General features: G+C 47.0%; 1 protein-coding gene across 1 annotated transcript in view; it reads left to right on the top strand.

The window, feature by feature from the left end:
• Window positions 1-8,623: 8,623 nt before the first annotated feature.
• The window catches only part of SRBD1 (S1 RNA binding domain 1), a 235,303-nt gene continuing 224,419 nt past the window's right edge, over window positions 8,624-19,507 (top strand). Inside the window, exons 1-2 of the mRNA XM_024210689.3 lie at window positions 8,624-8,692; window positions 10,791-10,951. The gene's annotated coding sequence lies outside the window, so the exon portion shown is untranslated. The remainder of the gene's footprint in view (window positions 8,693-10,790; window positions 10,952-19,507) is intronic.

Genomic DNA, 19,507 nt, shown 5'->3' with positions numbered 1-19,507 from the left:
GGACCCCAGACTGGCAGCGGGCTGAGTGGATCCGGCAGCCAGGATCCCGGCTGGCAGGAGCCGGCGGATGGAACCCCAGAGCGGCAGTGAGCTGAGCCACTCAGTCCACTGCCGGTCTGGGGTCCTGGCCGCCGGCCCCACACAGCCCGCTGCTGGTCTGGGGTTCTGGCTGCCGGATCCTTGCCAGCCGGGGTCCTGGCCGCAGGCCTCGCTCAGCCCGCTGCCGGCCTAGGTGAACAGAACCCCAGACCAGCAGCGGGCTGAGCGGGCCGGTGGCGTAAGATCAACATTTTAATTTCATTTTAAATGAAGCTTCTTAAACATTTTGAAAACCTTGTTTATTTTACAATACAACACTAGTTTAGTTATATAATATATAGACTTATAGAGAGAGACCTTCTAAAAAACATTAAAATGTATTACCGGCACGCAAAACCTTAAATTAGAGTGAATAAATGAAGACTCAGCACACCGCTTCTGAAAGATTGCCGACCCCTGATCTGAACTCTGGGGCTGCACTGGCCAAGGATAGCAACTGTGAGTGGGGTACAGAGAAGGGATGGCCACATTAAAGGGACTTTTGGGTTGCTGGACTTAAGAACCTGAGGGGAAAAGGACACTGCCCAACTTACTTGGGGATGGGTCTTTTGCTCATGGTTTATGTTTATGAACCCTATTTGTGGTGTTTTCCCAAATTAACACTGAGTTACTTCCCTCCTTTTATTAAAAGTGTTTGCTACACTCAGACTATGTGCTTGCGAGAGGTGAATGCTTGCCTCTTAGAGGCGTCCAGGGGGTGGTGTATAATTGTCACGGGGTGAGGGCTCGAGCCAGTTTTGTGTTGTATTGTTGAAAAGGAATCCCTAGATACTGAACCTAGCCCTTGTTGCCGCTGGCTCCACCTGGCAGGTTTACACATGCAGTAGCCATGTTGGTCCCAGGATATTAGCGAGACGAGGTGTGTGAAGTATTATCTTTTACTATCTTGTTTTTTTTAACATAGCTTTTAAAAATCTGATGTGCATATATATTTGAAGAAAAACTTGTACATAGATTGTATCTAGCAGGTGGACAATAGTTTTACTGTGCTGAGCATATTTAAACCCAGACACTTGAAAGCATCTCTACTCAGGACAGCATTTAAGCATGTGCTTAACTTTAATCTTATTCTTCTGTCCCATTGAAGTCAATGGGACCACTTGTGTTTTAAGTTAGGCATGTGCTCAAGTACCTTGCTTAATCTGGGTCTGAACAGAGATGAATTTAAGCACCAACTTAAGTGCTTTCCTCAATTGGGGCACTAATACTTTATTAACCTTATGGCCTGAAATCAATGGGAATTTTGCCAATGATTTCAGTGGTGTCAAGCCTAACCCTTGAAAGAAAAAAGTTAGCAATAACACAGAACAAACATTCTACAAAAAAACTATTTGAGTTTGTGCTTATGCTGCCTTGCACTAGAAAGGAAAATTCTACATATTTATGAGAAAAAACAAGAACACGAGTAGATTAGTTTTAATTCAAACGGTTCTAACTGAGGACTTCCAGATTTTAGACTCATCTTACTACTGGAAGGTATTTTCAATTGAATATCGGAATAATTGTTAAACACATTTTAAAGGATTAAAGTGATGTCTGTCTTAATCTCTTGCAGCAGGGGTCACTGTCAACAAATATAAGAGAACCTGCCAGACTGGAACACATTTGCTAGAGCAGATATTACTTACTAAAGATAAGCTGCAGTGCCAAATGGTGTTAATGTGGAAAAAAGCCGCAGCATTTTTATAAAGATAACTTTCCTAAAATCAGTGGTATAGACTTAGCTCATTCTTACAAGAATGGTGACCTAATTTCAAACTATTAATAGAAGTGAAGGAAGTTGGCTCTGTGATATGTACTCAGACACAGGAATTCTAATGCAGTGCATCAAAGGAACTGGATGACACATACGTTATTTTGTCTCATCCAAAACTTTCATTGCAAATATTTTAAAAAATTAAGTAGATCAAATGTTTACATATATTTAAAGTTTCTTAAACTCACATAACCTCTGAGCATACTTATGTAGTGTGTTGAGACATAAAGGATGGCTTCAATGGAGCTGCACTGATATAATTGAGAGGCCAAATAAAGGGATGGAAGGGCCAAATAAAGGGATCAGAGTCTCAACTAGTGTAAATTAGCATATTAAATTGTTTTACACTAGCTGAGGTTCTGTCCCAGAATTCCTAACATGAATGGTTGCAAATTACATTAATCAGTTAAACTAAAATAGGCTTGTCTTTGTCAGCAGGTATTTTCCTAACATTGAGTTCTTACACAGTTTCTACTCAAGTCTTTATGTACACAAAACTCTCATTGAAGTCAGGCCCTGATCTTGCAAACACTTACCCACTTGATTCCCTCTAAACATCTGAGCAGTCCTATTGAGGTCTATGGATCAGATCCTCAACTTGTGTAAAGCTGTAGCTCTCTTGAAGTGAATTTACACCAGCTCAGGATCTGGCTATGGAAATATTGATGTGCATAAAGTTAAGTGTGTACATAAGTGTCTGCAGGTTTGGAGCCCAAAACTAAACTATAAAGGTCAGGTGAGCTTTATGGAAAGAGAGCGCTGGTGTCGAGTACTCAGTTTAAATTAATTTCAGATGGTTAAACTCATATTTATTATTAATACTTAATATTAAAAAATATGAATAATTCAAGTTTATTACACCTCAGTTATATTTAAGAAGTTACCATTCTTGGATTTGGCTGGCTGGTAGTTATGACCACAAGTTACAAATATTTATGATACAAAACAGAAGCCCTTTTACGGTAGTGGGAGCTTGCAAGGAGGTTTCAATGTAATATCTTTTTTGCCACATTGTTGTTGCTATGCCTATAGCAGACCAACACCCATAAAATTTTCCACATGTGGTGGACTCCATAACATTTTGATCAAATGTTAATCAATAGATATAAATGAGAAAGGGACTGAAATATAGCAGAGATCACAGCGAAATATATATCATAATACTTTTAAGATAGGTCACTGTCAGATTGACAGTATTTCCAGTGTTAAAATGAAAATATTTATTGTCATAGGGAAGAACAATATAAGTCCTGGTCTGCATTCTGTGGAACAACATAAACTTGCTTGAAGACTTTAGAGCTAAACACTCTTCTCTACTTCTACAAGGAGAAAGGAGGGATTATTTATACGGTTTTCTATGCCCCCCACCATCATGGTATCTGACCATCTCACAAACATTAATTTATCCTGACAGCACCCCAGTGAGGTAAGGAAGTATGATTATCCCCATTTTACCGAGTGGGAAGTGAGGCACAGCATGAATAAGGGCCTAAACCAAAGCCCCTTGAAGTCAATGAAAAGACTATCAGTGACTTTCAATGTGAGATAGGCCAGGAATTGAACCCCCGGCTTCCTGCAACTCCACCCTTTGACAGTGCCTTAATCCCAGGCCATTGTTTCTTTCATAAAGCAGCGGATCTTGTTGGTTGTGGATGGAGAAGGAGGACTGCTGGCGCTGCAGCGTATTGGACTCTGTTCTTCAGCCCACACAAGGCCCTCTGTGCGTGCTGCTCCTCTTCTGGAGGTGGGATATGGTGGTAGCAGGGCACAGACATACTCCATGAAGTGTCCTCATTTTAGGGTTAGAGTTCTACAATGCAGCTAGAAGATGGGGCTCTGCTAGCTTCTGGATGTCCTGAGATCTACAGGGAAGTCCTGCACAGGTCATGGCATTTGCAGAGGACTTGAGTGAGAGGAAGAGGATTGGGTAAAGAAGGATAGCCCAGTGGTTCGGGTGCTAACTGAAGAGCTGGGTTCAATTCCCTACTCTCCCACAGGCTTCCTGTGTCACCTTGGACAAATCAGTTAGGCCTAGATTCACAAAAGTATTTAGGCTCCTAACCTCCATTTAAATTAATGAACCTCCGTCCTCTATCTGTGGAATGGGGATAATAAGTTTCCCTACCTCATAGGTGCTATGAAGATAAACACATTAAAGCTTGTGAAGTACTCAGACATTAAGTTATTGGGAGCCATATAAGTACTGTGTGCCCTTATTTGACTTGAGTGCCTCATCATAGTTCGGGGCCCTGGGGGACGTTCCAGTTAAGAGTAGAAATCGATGATGGAGGCTGACATTTTCTTTGGTGGAGGCTTGTTTATTTACAAGGTATGTACAGAGTTCTGCTTCTCCGAATGTAGGAGGAACGAAGAACAAAAGGAGCAGTTCTTAGCTTGCAGATCTAATCCTTTTTTTAGACAACGCTATACCCAAAAGCTCTCTCTGTAGCCATTACCCAGAGTCATACACTGCACTCACAGGCTACTGCTTGGCTTGTTTGCTTTTTGCCACCACCTCTCTCTCTGTTCTGTGCGTTCTCAGTTTCCTTCACACCAGAGGTGAAAGTAAGCCAGTACGCCCCGGTATGGTGTACCGGCAAGAGCTGGTGCGCCGTACTGGGCTGGATAGGCTTCCCCTGGCAGCAATTTAAAGGGCCTGGGGAAGCGCTGGCAGGGCTCGGGTGGCAGCGGGGCTTGGGCAGTGATTTAAAGGGCCCATGGCTCCTGCTGCAGCTACCACCCCGGGCCCTTTAAATCGTCCCTGGAGCCCTGGGTGGGAGATCACCCTGCAGCCTTCCCCCTCCCCTGGAACAGGGACTTGGCAGTGAGACTGAACCTGACCCTGACACAGCACAAGGGCCATGCCTGCCACAGAAACACCCTGGGGCCCTGCCCCTTTTGCCCCAGGCACACCAGATGTGGGCAGGGAGGCACAGCCCGGCAGCAGGATCCAAGTGCAGAGGGTCTTAGTGTGGGGGTATCCAGATGGGGGTAAGAGGGTTCTGGGGGGGGGGTAAGAGGGTTCTATGGGGGGCAGTCTGGGTGCAGGCAGCTCAGTGGGGGATCTGGATGCATAGGGAGGTGCCAGGTGCAGGGGCAATGGGAGTCTGCAGGGGGGACCAAGTGAAAGTGGTTGGAGCTCACTGGGGGGGGAGGCAGGGAGTCTGGGTGCAGGGGAGGTGGGATTGTTGTACTTAAAGTACTGCACAGGATCTTTTCAGGGGGAATAAGGCAAACGCCACATTCATTGGTAATACATGCATCAATCAACACTGTATCATATGCATATGATCTATATTACACTCATGCACTCACATACATACACACAAACACACTCCGTCTTGTTGTTACCAACTAGTTGCTCCCCTTAACTTCACTGGCCAGGTGAGTTAGATAGGGGAGGGGTGGAGCCGGGCTTCTGCCGATCTGGATCAATGCTCTGATGTTGATAAAACCCAGGGTCCTCTGCAAGACACCTCACATTTATAGCAGCTTTCCTCTCTTGCAAATCTATACCAGATTCAAAATCTGTGTCCATTGGTCCTTTGTGCTGCTTCCTTCTGGGTGTTGTCCCAATATTGTTCAAAGAGGGTGTTTCCAAAAGAAGGTGCTTGATTCTAACCCCCCCCCCCCCCCGCCCCGAGGCCTCAATATGTCTGCTCTTCTTTAGTGAGCCCACTTGACAAGTTTGATTGTCCTTGGATCTGGCTTCCATCCCCCCTCCAACTAGCTGTCTGGAGGTGCTTGCCTTCCACGCCTTGGTCATTCACACCTTATTCATTCAACATGCCAATTGATTAAGGGAGTGTGGGGAAGGGGAATCTTATTCTCCTAGCAAAAAGACATTTTTCTTCTACTTTAACTATCCTTAGGGGCTATGACATTATACCAAGGTTTAACACAAAGTTTTCTAAGTTTTTCTACATAGGGATCTGATACAAAGTTCCTATATCAAAGGACTTGATACAAAGTTGTATGAAAATAGCTTAATACAGGGTTATATAAAGAGGCATAATACAAAGTCATATGAAAGTTATGTGAAGATGCTTAATACAGAGATTTATCTACAGGGTTCATTTGGGTGGGGGTCTAGGTGTAGGTGGTTGGGGCTCAGTGGGTAGGGTGTGTGGGGGGGCTCATTGGAGTGGTACAGATGCAGGGGAGGTGGGGCTTGTCAGGGTGAGGGTTTGATGGGCCTGCTTAACAGGGGAGCCCTAGCTGCTGCCAAGGCGATCTGCATGCTGGGCCCCCGTTTCCCCTATCCCAGGGATCGTTAACGTTCGGCACGTGGCCCACCAGGGTAAGCCCCCTGGCAGGCCGGGCCGGTTTGTTTACTTGCCGCATCCATAGGTTTGGCCGATTGCGGCTCCCACTGGCCGTGGTTTGCCGCTCCAGGCCAATGGGGGCTGCGAGAAGCCGCAGCCAGCACATCCTTCGTCCTGCATCCCCCCATTTGCCTGGAGCCACAATTGGCCGAATCTGCGGACGCGGCAGGTAAACAAACTGGCCCGGCCCACCAGGGGGCTTACCCTGGCGGGCCGCGGGCCAAAGGTTGCCAATCCCTGCCCTATCCCCTTCTCTTCCCCATCCCATGCCCGTTCCTTCCCCACTGCCTCTGTCCCCCTGCTCTGCCTGCCTCACCATGGCACTCACTGTTGTACAAGATGAAGGATGGCTCCCAGCACACAGAAGGGAGCTCAACCAGCAGAAGGTGGTGTCCAGCTGCAACGTCTGGGGAGCTGAGCAGCACCTTCTTTTTTCAGCCTGGCTGTGCAGCTCTGCAGTCAGAGTAGGTGTGCCCGTTCCATCCCCCTCCCCAACACCCCACCCCACCTCTTCTCTGCCTCCTCTCCCCAGGTGAGCATGCTGTGGCTGTGCTCCTCCCCCACCCTCCTGCCGGCAAACAGCTGATCGGCGGCAGGGAGGGGGAGGGCGGGAAGTGAGCAAGCTGTGAGAAGAGGCAGGGGAGGGGGAGCTTGGCTGCCCTACTGCAGCAGGAGCCTCAGTGCCAGGAGCACCAAGCTTCTGCCCCCGCAGGAGAGAGCGGGGGGCAGAGAAGAGTGGGCCTGGTCGGGGCCCCCTGGAGTGTGGGCCCGGCTCCTTGGTAAATCTGCTACTGGGTGGGGAGGCTGCAGGGTGATCTCCCACCTTCGTGCAGCCAGTGGCCTGTGCTCCCCACTGCTATGCTGGAGCCTCTGCATTTATATATTGACAAAACTTGCAGAATTTTAAAATATTGTGCACAGAATTTTAAATTTTTTTGATGCAGAATGCCCTCAGGAATAAGCTTCCTCACAGCTTGAGTTCCAGCTTTGTCTGTGTTGCTTAGGCGGAACTACAGCTGTACAGCACACAGAGACATCTAGTGGCTGAATACAAATCTGAATCTTTCAGACATCGATTAGGTTAAGGCAGGGGTGGGCAATAATTTTCACAGGGGGGCCACACCACGAATTTTGGTAAGTCATCACAGGCTGCACATTTCTACTATATTAATAGAGAGGGTGCAGGTCTGGGAGGGAGTTTGGGTGCAGGAGGGAGCTCCAGGCTGGTGCAGAGTGTTGGGGTGCAGGAGAGGGTGAAGGGTGTGGGCTCTGGGAGGGAGTTTGGTGCAGGTTTGGGCTCCAGGCTGGGGCAAGGGGTTGGGGTGCAGAAGGGGGTGCGGGGTCTGGGAGGGAGTTTGGGTGCAGGAGTGGGTTCTAACCTGGGGCAGGGATGCGGGAGGGGGTGCGAGGTGCAGGCTCTGGCCAGGAGGCGCTTACCACAGGCAGCTTCCGGCTGGCAGAGCAGCAGGGCTCAGGCAGGCTGCCTGCTTGCTGTGGCCCCACGCTGCTCCCAGAAGTGGCCTGCTGCTGCTTGCATGTCTCTGCACATCCCTTGGGGGCAGGTGAGGTAGCGGGTCTCCATGCGCTGGCCGCGTCCACAAGCACAGCCTCTGCAGCTCCCATTGGCCGGTTTCTGCCCTGCTACTTGTGGGACTTTTAGTGGCCCGGAGATCGTGAGGGGGCAGCCAAAGAGCCTGGTGGGCTGGACAGAAATGTTAGATGAGCTGGATCCAGCACGCGGGCCGTATTTTGCCCACCCCGGGCTAAGGTATGAATAAGGCTTTGCCAGCCCTGTCTATACTGAGCCACGCTTTGCATAAACTATAGAACTGCAAATAAACTCATTCCACTCTTGAAGTAAATAACAATAGTGAGGTTAACAGGGGCTAGAAAAGGAGGGTGCCAACTGGAATATGCTTGCTGAGAACTGGGATTGTACTCGATATATAAAGACAGCATGGACAGGACCACGGTGAAAGTCCTAAAGGGGGCCAGCTGGCCACACCAGTGAAACAGGTATCCAGGCGGACTCTGGAGAGCGGTGAGTTCTCCTGGAACTTGCTCCCCGAGCCTTGCCCTATACAGCAGAGCTAGCACCGCATTTCCAGTGCTTTTGCTTTAAAAAAGGCACGTTTGTTTTAAAGAGCATGTCCGGGAGAGGCGAGCTACACCCCTCTAATGACAGCTCCTTGCAGCACAGTCCCTGCGAGCTGCTCCCGCGGCTGGCGGTGGTAGGGGCACAGCCCAACAGCCACCCCCCGCCCGGAACTCAGCGCTCAGCCCGCGCCGCCGGCCACGGGGCTCCCGGCAGCCGGGCCACGCTCGCCCCAGCCGCAGCTCAGGCAGCCCCGGCCGCGGATTGGCGCCGGGCTTGTTCCTTCCGGGGCCGCTCGGCCGCCGCTTCCTGCTCCTCCCCTTGCGTGGCGAGACTAGGCCCGGCAGCCGCGGCCTGGTTGGCGGCCCCTTCAAACCCAGCCCCGGCTCCAGCCGCCGCCAGCAGCAAGGGGGACCGGTGCGTGAGCTCCCCGCGCCGTGCCCGGGCCGGGAGAGGGCAGCGGGGCGTGCGCGGGGCAGAGGGGAGCGGGCTGGCGCTGCCGCCGGGCGGCGGGGAAGGGTCCGACGCAGGGGGGTTGGTTGGAGGGGGCTGCTGGCCTCTTACCCCCGTGACTGCAGAGGGGAAGAAACTCTCCGATGGAAACAGCCCTTCCCCCGAGTGGGGGCTCCGTGCTGCCGGGGACCCCGCCCGCAGCCGCCGCGGCCAGGGGAGCCCAGGCTGCGCTGACTCCGGGTTCCGGGGCGCAGAGCACTGGCAGCCCGCAGCGGCTCGGAGGGGAGCGGGGAGCCCCCTCTGTGACACTGCAGGAGGGTAGGGGATAGCTCGGAGTGGGGGGTGGTTAACGGGAGTGTGGATTAAAACGGCCTGGGCCCCCCTCACACGACAGCGAAAAATCTGTTCTCGCCCCCGGGCCAGCCGGAAAAACTTTCTGATGATGGGGCAACGGTTGCTGTTTACCCGCAATCACACACTTAACAATAATGAAAAATGAATTTTGTTATTGGCATGACAAGCTGTGCAGTGGTTACCAACGTGCAAAAAGACACACCGCTCGTTTATCGCTGAGTGAAATGCAAGCCACTAAATTAAACTAATTGAAAGGGGACTCTAGTGCATAGACCTAGGGTCTGTACCTGACTCTGCTACTTGCCTGCTGGGTGACCTTGAGGAAGTCATTTGCCTCTCTCTGCCTCAGTTTCCCCATCTGTTAAATGGGAATGATAATATTGACCTCCCTTTGTAATTGAGATCTATGGACAAAAAGTGCTATATACAAACTAGGTGGTGGTAAATATTTGTCCAGCTTTGGACTTCATTGTGTTTGAGGTATTATCCTCTGTCCACTTTTCAATTGTTATTATCCTTCTTCTCATTCAGTGACAGGTTCCTACATAGTATGGGGCTATATCTCCCCTGTCACATGGAGGAGTGGGGTCATGGGGGGTGGTTTAGGGGAGTACTTATTACAAAGTTCACTACCCTGATGCACAGCTAAGAATCTGTTCTCACTCCTGGCCTAGCCAGGAGTACTTTCTGATGATGCAAAAACAATGAGGAGTCCTTGTGGCACCTTAGAGACTAGCAAATTTATTTGGGCATAAGCTTTCATGGGCTAGAACCCACTTCATCAAATGTATGGAGTGGAAAATACAGGAGCAGGTATAAATACACGAAAGGATGGGAGTTGAAGCCCCTAGTGTGAGGTCAGTCTAATGAGACAATTCAATTAACAGCAGGATACCAAGGGAGGAAAAACAACTTTTGAAGTGGTAACGAGAGTGGCCCATTTCAGACAGTTGACAAGAAGGTGTGAGTAACAGTAGCGGGAAATTAGGTTTAGGTTTTGTAATGACCCAACCACTCCCAGTCTTTATTTAGGCCTAATCTGATGGTGTCCAGTTTGCAAATGAATTCCAGTTCTACAGTTTCACATTGGAATCTGTGTAGCAACAATTGCTGTTTAACCCCAGGCATGCATATAACAACAGTAATGCAAAGTGAATTTTATTATTGGCATGACAAGTTGTGCATGCTCTTTGCTCACAGCTACTGGGAGCAAATTTGGGGGGGGGAGGGGAAGGGAGCATATTCTGTGTCACACTGGCATTCTGCCCTTCCAGCGGTGCTTCCTTCACGGCTCCTGGGAACCTCTGTCTCTCCGTATCCAGCAAGTTTTGGGTGCTCTTTAGCTGTTCACCCCACCCTATGGGCTGGTCTACACTGGGGGGGCGATGTAAGATACGCAACTTCAGCTACGGGAATAGCGTAGCTGAAGTCGACGTATCTTATTTCGACTTACCTCCCGTCCTCACGGCGCGGGATCGACGGCTGCGGCTCCCCCATCGACTCCGCTACCGCCGCTCGCCCTGGTGGAGTTCCGGAATCGACGGGAGCGCGTTCGGGGATCGATATATCGCGTCTAGACGAGACGTGATCTATTGATCCCCGATAGATCGATTATTACCCGCCGATTCGGTGGGTAGTCTGGATGTACCCTATATGTCTGTCCTGTTCTCCCCAGCTGTGTAACCCTCATCTCTCTCTCTCCCTCCAGCTGGTACTGGGGCCCTCCAGATTTGTACTTCTCATTTTGCCCCCAAGCACCTTTGGCTTGTTTTCTCCAGTGGCGTTTGCGTACCCTGGCTATCTGTTCCTCCAGCTTATGTGTGCAAAGTTGCTGGCAGTTTTGCAGGACCTGGCCCTAGGAGGACTCTGGTAAGTTCACTTTCCCCCCCCCCCCCCGTCTAATTTTTAATGGTCCAAAAATGGAATGGCCAGGAAAACCTGACAGCACAGATAGTAGAACAAAGTTTTCTAGCAGCAGTAGTGTGAGTCATGTCTTCTGCTTGTTGTTGGCTGTATGGTCCTCACACCTCTGAGTTTCTCTTCCCACAGCTTCTTCCCACGCTGACGCTGGAATGCAATGGAGTTGCCTTAAAATGACGAAAGTAAATGGCAGCAGTTATATGTATGGTGTAGAACTAGACTATTTTGTTGGTATTAACAATGTGGTAAAAAATTACGCCCCCCTCCCCCTTACAGAATCCATGTTTTTTTTCCAGGTATTGTAACAACCTGCTACTCAGCTCTTCTATGTCAGTTAAAGTTTGTTTTGGGGCTGTCTTGGGCAACTTAAAACTCCCCTCCTCAAAGCCCAATCATTAAATGTTGCTATCATTAATATTTTGTTGCCTTCCCTGCTGTACAGGCAGGATGACTGGTGAATTCTGTTTTTTGAGGATTAGCAAAGAGCTTCCTGTATAGGCAGACCTGCAAAATAGTGCCCTATGTAGGGAAAATATCATTTTGGATTAACTGGAAGAAGTTTAAAACATCTCCCTCTTTGCTGGTGAAGGATTTTGGTATGTTTGTTTCAATGAGAAAAAATATCATTGACCTTGGTTTTTGAAATGTCATGGTTTCAAACTGAGACAGTCCAGCAAAGTGTAAGGTGCAAAATCCAATTACTAACAGATTTTGTTTTTTCCCCTTTAAAATTTCCTGGGAAGTTAAATGCCAAAACATATGCAACATCAAGGTTATGAGATCTAGGACTCAAAAGTCAGGACATTTCAAAATATGAGGTTGTGGTAGTTAAGTTAACTTGACCATGTTGCAGAAATGTAATGCTTTCCATAACTCCTAACTCTGGTTAAATGTGAACCTTAGTGTGTTACTGTTTATTAGAGTATACCATATAAAATATACAGGATGTTAACATTGCAAGGGCAACCTTTGGGTTTGGAATTCTTGACTATATTATACTAAGATAACAAGACTTAGCATTGCATTAATGCTAGCTTTTTGCTTTTAATCATTTCTAAATTCATGTAAGTGTAGCCCCTGGAAGTTGCTTTTCCACCATACAACAAGCAACTGACTGACATTAGGAGCATTTCCTTTAGGTTCACACGTGACTGACTTGGCTCTAGTCCTGCCATACCTAAAAAAATATTTTCTCAACCCTTTTGGAGTCATAGAATCGTAGGACTGGAAGGGACCTCGAGGGATCCTCCAGTCCAGTCCCTTGGACTTAAAGCAGGACTAAGTATTATCTAGGCCATCCCTGACAGGTGTTTGTCTAGCCTGATCTTAAAAATCTCCCATGAGTGAGATTCCACAACCTCCCTAGGCAATTTATTCGAGTGCTTAACCACTGTGACAGTTAGAAGTTTTTCCTAATGTCTAACCTAAACCGCCCTTGCTGCAATTTAAGTCCATTGCTTCTTGTCCTATCTTCAGAGGTTAAGGAGAATAATTTTTCTCCCTTCTCCTTATAACAACCTTTTATGTAGTTAAAAACTGTTATTATGTCCCCTCTTAGTCTTCTCCAGATGAAAGAAATCCAATGTTTTCAATCTTCCCTCATAGGTCAGTGCGGAGTAGAGCGGAAGAATTACTTATGTCTTGCTTACAACACTGCTGCTAGTACATCCCAAAATTATATTCGCATTTTTTTGCAACAGTGTTACGCTATCTTTGTAACATAATGAGGCCCCAAAGGCCAATCCTGCTTATGATCCACCCGCCTTCACTCCTCCTCTCCTGCACCCCAGCCCTATCTGTGTGTGCATGTTTGGGGGAGAAAAGCTGCATTAGGTTTTCAGGCCATAAGCTGAGCTCCAGGTGTGCAATCACTTCTTCTCAGTATGCTTTGCATGAACTGAGTTAAGATATCATTGATCATAAGTAGTTATGAAGGACTAAAAGAATGTGCCACTGTCTGTGTTGTATGCCACAGATTTGAATTCCAGCATTTATCTGCATGCATTCCAGCTATATTCATTGTGTTATGTGCAGCTGTATTGAATGGAGGAGGGTTGGGTGGAGTAGCATGGCAGAGTGGTGACTGTGATATGAAGAGACGTGTATGAGTACCTTGAGAGAGCAAGTATGCCTCATGGTAGTACTGAGTATTGTAGGCTATGTTTGCAGAGGTGAACACAGGTGTCTTCTTATCATTGGGATTGTCAGCAGTCTGGTGACATATATGTCTGGTCTCCAGTGCTTAATGAGGGTAAGTGAAGGAAATATCTCAGAAGAAATGCTCTGGGCAAGCATGAAGGGGTGGTAACATTTTGCAAGTCTGGTGTGGTTTGTGTAGATTAGGCTCAGTGTTTGAGTGTAGGCCGTGTGTAGGTCACTGCTGTTTGCTATACCTGACCTAAACCCAGTGTAACTCACATCAGCTCGGTGTACTGTGTACCCCTCTGGAGATGGGTTGGCTGCAGAGGTTGATGAACGTTTGCAGACTTGGCTTAAAGAGATGGGTCTTTTAGTTCAGGCAGTAGAGACTCATTGAATAAAATACAGAGGTTCCTTGTTGCTGATGACCCCTGCCCCCAGGGCATGGCACTACACTAAGTTTTGCCTTAGTAAAGAGAGGATGTTAAAATTTGTCCTCTGAGTGTTCATGTGCTCTATTCCACAAGTGTTCTGTAACATCTTTGAGGGTAGAGTGCTAGTACATTTGTTGTTGGTGTGCTGGGGCATCGCTCACAGGGGGCAGGATTGATTTTGCATTGCGGGGGTGGCATGTGACTTAATTCTTTCATTTCCCTTGTTTTCAGAGGTTTAAATTTAGCTCACTGGGGAGTCTTAAATCTGCATTAACAAAGTTTTGGCGGATTTAATCTACCTTATTTAAAAAAGTTTCAAGGCTAAATCATTTTTAACACCTGTGTTCTAGATTAGTTAGAGATTTAGGTCCCGATTCTCATCTCACTTGCAGTATGAATCAAACAAAATTCCATGGAAACTGAATTGTACCCTTATTAAACTAGTATAAGAGGCAAATCTGATCCATAGACTAATGCACAGTTGGTGGATGGTTAAATTTTAAAGTGAAATTTAGCAAAATCAAAAAAGTGAAAATAGTTTTGTTCCATCTTTTTTAGTGTTATTAGCGTCTTAAATTATTTGCTTGTGTTTAAAATGTATGGATTATGGCATCTGCATGGCATTTCAGATTAAAGGGTGTAAAAATTCAGATTTTTGATAAAGGTCACCGCCCCCTTTCAGTATGTCTGGGAATAGCAAGAGAGACAAGGTGGGTGAGGTAATACCTTTTATTGGACAAACTTGTGTTGGAGAGAGAGAAGCTTTCGAGCCATATAGATCTTCAGATCTGGGGAAAATAAGAACGAGGAGTACTTGTGACACCTTAGAGACTAACAAATTTAGTTGGGTATAAGCTTTCATGGGCTAAAACCCACTTTTAGCCCATGAAAGCTTATGCCCAACTAAATTTGTTAGTCTCTAAGGTGCCACAAGTACTCCTCGTTCTTTTTTCTGATACAGATTAACCACTCTGAGGGCTTGACTACACTGGCGCTTTACAGCGCTGCAATTTTCTCGCTCAGGGGTGTGAAAAAACACCCCCCTGAGCACAGCAAATTACAGCGCTGTAAAGTGCCAGTGTAAACAGTGCCCTGTAAACTAATCCCCTTGTGGAGGTGGAGTACCTGCAGCGCTGGGAGAGCTCGCACTTCAAAGCGCTGCTGGAGCGCTCCTGCAGCAGTGCGTTGAAGTTTTGAGTGTAGCCAGGGCCTGAGATCTGGGAAAGGTATTCCAAGCATCACAGCTAAATGCAAGGTGGAACACATTGTTTAGCATAAGTACTTAGCACATATTCTAAGGGGCTATTCAAAGTAGAGTGGCCCATTAACACCTCTGCAGTCAAAAGACAAACAGAGGGGGTAATGGGGTACAGATTGCTGTAATAAGCCATAAATCCAGTATCTCTGTTCAGTCCATGATTTTTCCTGTCTAGCAGATGAATTTTAAGCTCCCAGGCTCATCTTTTGAAAGTGTTGGGCAGGTTTCCTTTGAGGATGAGAACTGATAGGTCAGATATAGAGTGATTTCTCTGTGAAAAGTGTTCACTATTTTTGGTCTTTTATAATTTTCCTGTCTGAGTTCATTTGAGAGTGTAGTGATTGTCCGGATTCATGCACGTAGTTGTTGTTGGGGCATTTAGTGCACTGGATGAGGTACACCACATGTTGTGATAGGCATGTGTAAGATCCATAGATCTTGAAAGTTGTGTTGTGAGGGGTGTTGATCATTGTAGCAGTGGAGATATGTGTGTAGGTTTTGCATCTATTTTTGCATCTGCTTTGAGTTGGTGTGTCCTGGTTTGTGAGGAGCTTGCTTCTGATGATGAGCTTGGAGAGGTTGGGGGATTGTTTGAAGGCCAGAAGAGGGGGTTCAGGAAAGATTTATTTCAGGATGGGGTCTCCATTGAGTATGGGTTGTAGTTGTTTGATGATACCCCCTCTGGGTTCCAGTGTAGGGTGGTAGGTGACAACTAGAGATGTGCAGTCAGAGAGGGTTTTATTTCTGTATTGAAGCAGGGTGTCTCGGGGTATTTGGGTGGCCGGTTGCAATCAATTTATCTGGTGGAGTGTCCTTTTTTGTTGAAGTCAGGTTTACGTGACTTAAGATGCATATCCCAGACTTTCTCCTTGGAGCATATTCAATGGTATCTGAGTGCCTGGCTATAGATAACAGATTTCTTGGGGTGTTTGGGGTGGTGGCTGGATCTATGAAGGTAGGTGTGATGATCCATGGGTTTCTTGTATAAAATAATTGTCTGTAGGGTTCCATTTTTGAAGCTGATTGTGGTGTCTAGGAAGTTGATACTAGTGTGGGAGTGTTCCAGAAAGAGTTTAATGGACAAGTGGTAGGTGTTGAAGTTGTATTGGAAATCTATGAGGGAGTTTAAGTTGTCAGTCCAGAGAATGAAAATATTATTTATGCTAAACAATCTGTTGTACTTTGCATTTAGCTGTTATGTTTGAAGTACTTTTCCCAGACCTGAAGAAGAGCTCTGTGTCGTTCAAAAGTGTCTGTGTTTCTCTCTCTCTCCAACAGAAGCTGGTCCAATAAAAGATATTACCTCACCCACCTTGCCTCTCCAATATCCCGGGACTGACATGGTTGTATCTACACTGGGAATAGCAAAACATTTACTCTTTTGACTATTATTAAAAAAAGTAAAAAGTAATATTCTGTGAGACAGATATGATGTCATGATATTCCAATGTAGCATCATTGTATCATGCTGTGATTAGGGAGATGGAAGTATTTTTTTGTCCTGCATTTTATAAACACCAGCAGACTAACTAGCTGAGCTGGCAATGTAGAGAGCAGAGTGGCAATCCACGCACTTCATCCCACCATGTACTCCTGTGCTTGCCCTGCCCCTGCCCCCACTAGGGCTATTGCATGCTGACATCATTCCTGCTCTGCCTTCAGATTTCCAGTTAAGCTCATCATGAAAGAGTCTCTAGCATCTATTTATAGGCAAGGGAAAACTTGAGGCACAAAAGGTTTTAAACAGATTCCTGAATAAATTGAACCCAGTCAGACTGGGTATCTGTGGAAGGCAGTGCTTGGGTTTGGTGATTAAGCATTTGAATGGCAGTTTTTTAAACCATTGTTAAAGGGCCTGTCTACTCAGTGACACATTTCCTGAAGGGGGGGAATACAACATCTCTCCGACTGTTGCTATGTATGTCTGAATCTGGAGAAACCTGGGCTGGAAAATGGGGCATGCAATCTTGGATTGGAGAAGAGATACACCAGCTCTCTTTCTCTGGATAGAGCAGAGCAAGGTTGTTACGCAGACCAAGGAGCCCAGAGAAGGAAATTGCTTAGGAAAACATTACATGTCTCATTTCTCCTCTGTAACTAAGCTGAGTGATGCTGCCTTTCTGGGTCCTGTAAAATATTCAGAGGAGATATGCTATGTGAACTGTTTCTTCTGTTTTCATCTGATTCTCTCTTAATTTTTATTTTTTAAGAAAGCTACTGTTGTGTGGGTGTTTCACACGTTCTGCCCTGCAGGAGAGCAAAATACTTTCACCTTGAAGGGGTGATATGGAAGCATAGGTGCCAAATCCTTGGGTGCTCCAAGTGCTTAGCACCCACTGGCAATAGAGCTGCAGCCCCAGCCAGGGATCAGTAGTTCCTGGGCAGCCCTGTCCCCACTGATCAGCTAGTAGACAGCTGTGTTAATTGCCTAGCAGCTGTTCAACTTTTGTGGCCCCTGGGCTTGCTGCAGCTGGGGCCCCTTTTCCAGCAGCCTCAGGGAGCAGCTCCACTGCTCCAGCCAGGGTTAGGGGTGGGCGATGGGGGGGAGCGCAGGCTGGGCTCCCTCTGCAGAAGACCAGCCTGATCAGCAGCGGTGAGACCCTGCTCACCTGGGTTTCTCTGCCTCCTACTGCTTTTTACACATACTTGGGGTTCAAACTACAGTCTGATCCTGATATTACTCTCTTGGGAGCAATTGTGGATAATTTTCACCACCCACTTCCCTTTTGGGGAAGCAATAATTAAAAAGCTATTCAGGGACTGGGGTAGAATTTATGGTGCAAATTTAGGTCATTTGATCAAGAGGTTCCCAATATACGTCCTCCCCCTGCATTATGAGCGTCTTTTAATTTTCAAAGTATTCTAAAATCCACATGCATATTGAGATTATCTATGCCACAACAGGGTCAATGGTACAAGTTTGGAATAATTTGGTTCAGGCATTCCTCAGATACTGTCTCCCCCCAATAAGAAGAAAATTTTAATATTCCAGTTGCTCTAAAACTGACATGCATAGTGAGATTAGTGAGATTACCTTGAACAATGGTATTCCACAACTGAAACTGAGGTAGAGGGGAACTTCCATTGAGATGAATGGGTCATTTCACACCACCCAGAGCTATTGTGTTAGACCAAACTTTAACAACTTGTGAACCCCTTTCACTAAAATGTCAAATCTCGTGAACCCCCTCCTAAAAATGAATATTTCCAGGGATTTTCTCCTTTACCTGAGTATAAATTATAAAAGCAGTGATCTTGGAAATATAAAATTTGTTTTTATGACATGCTTATTACATACTATTTATTATTAATTATTATTTATAATTACACTATTTTTATTACATTATGAAAACGGCAACACTCTTCCAAGATCTCACTTCTGTAGCTTGTATCACTTTGAATAAGCCTGTTATAAGACCAGGCTCCTATGTTTCATCAAGGAGTATCAGATTTGAAACAGCATGAAGGTATTTAAGAAGCCAACTCAAAGAGTTCCTCCTACATAAACATTCAGGTCTTGAGTAGTCCAGGCAAACAACACACTTTACAACAAAGCTTAAACTTGTTCTTTATAATAATTTAAAAAACAATACTACCTGCCTATTTAATTTTAAAAACAGCAAAAAATATCCACCTCCCTTTCCATTTCTTATAAGGAGTCTTGAAGTTTAAATCTCCTCAGTGTGATAGCTATGCTTGCTTTGATCTGCTTAGCTCTTGGAAGTCCAGGGGCTCCAGGCTGCTGGCCCCGTGCTGTCCAGGGTCCCTAGGGACAGCTCTGTCCACCATTAGGGAATTTTTTCCCAAGAACCCCTTGTAACATTTCGTGAACCCCCTGGGGTTCACGAACCCCAGTTTGGGAACCACTGTGTTAGACTATTCATCTCTCTGGAGCAGGGGTCCCCAACGCGGTGCCCGCGGGCGCCATGGCGCCCACCGGGGCGTCTAAGTGCGCCCGCGTACTGGCCAGCGGACAAACATCCGCTGAAATGCCGCAAAGAAGCAGCGTCATCCAGAGGCGTTGCTGCTGAAATGCCGCCTATTTTCGGCGGCTTTTCGGCGGCGACACCTCTGGATGATGCTGCTTCTCGGTGGCATTTCGGCAGTAACGCCTATTGACATTGCCGCTTGTTGGCGGCATTTTGGCGGATGTTCGTCTGCTGCCACGGTCCTCCGTGGCTCGTTGTCTGGCGCCCGCCAGACGAAAAAGGTTGGGGACCACTGCTCTGGAGCATCCTAATTCATCTGATCACACCCCACTGAGGTGAATGGGCCATTCCACACATCAACAGTACTCCTGTACTTCAGAGAGCTGTGCAGAGCCCCTTCCTTTACATTAGCTCCCTGAAGTAGATTCAACGTCTGGGGCTTCCTGCTGTTCCTCTTGCTGCCTCCAGCTGGTAGATGTGCTCCTCACAGCCCATCAGTTACCATCCTCCTTTCTTCCTGTGGCCCATCCAGCCCTACCCAGGACATGGTGGGGCCAGGCGGAGGGCAGAGCTGGTAGCTAAAGTGGCAGATCATTCCCATCCCACAGGTGCCCTCCAATCATCCCCCCTCACTAACACCTCTTCCTCAAGAAACAAGGGAAATTAACTGCCCAAAAACATGGTTAATGTAGGTCTTGTTTACACTACAGCGCCTTTGCCAGTATAGCTATGCCCGCTAGACTCA

Source organism: Terrapene carolina, unplaced genomic scaffold (assembly GCF_002925995.2).
Source record: "Terrapene carolina triunguis isolate 2854851 unplaced genomic scaffold, T_m_triunguis-2.0 Scaffold120, whole genome shotgun sequence".
NCBI lineage: Eukaryota > Metazoa > Chordata > Testudines > Emydidae > Terrapene > Terrapene triunguis.
This window is presented reverse-complemented; position numbering and strand designations above follow the sequence as displayed.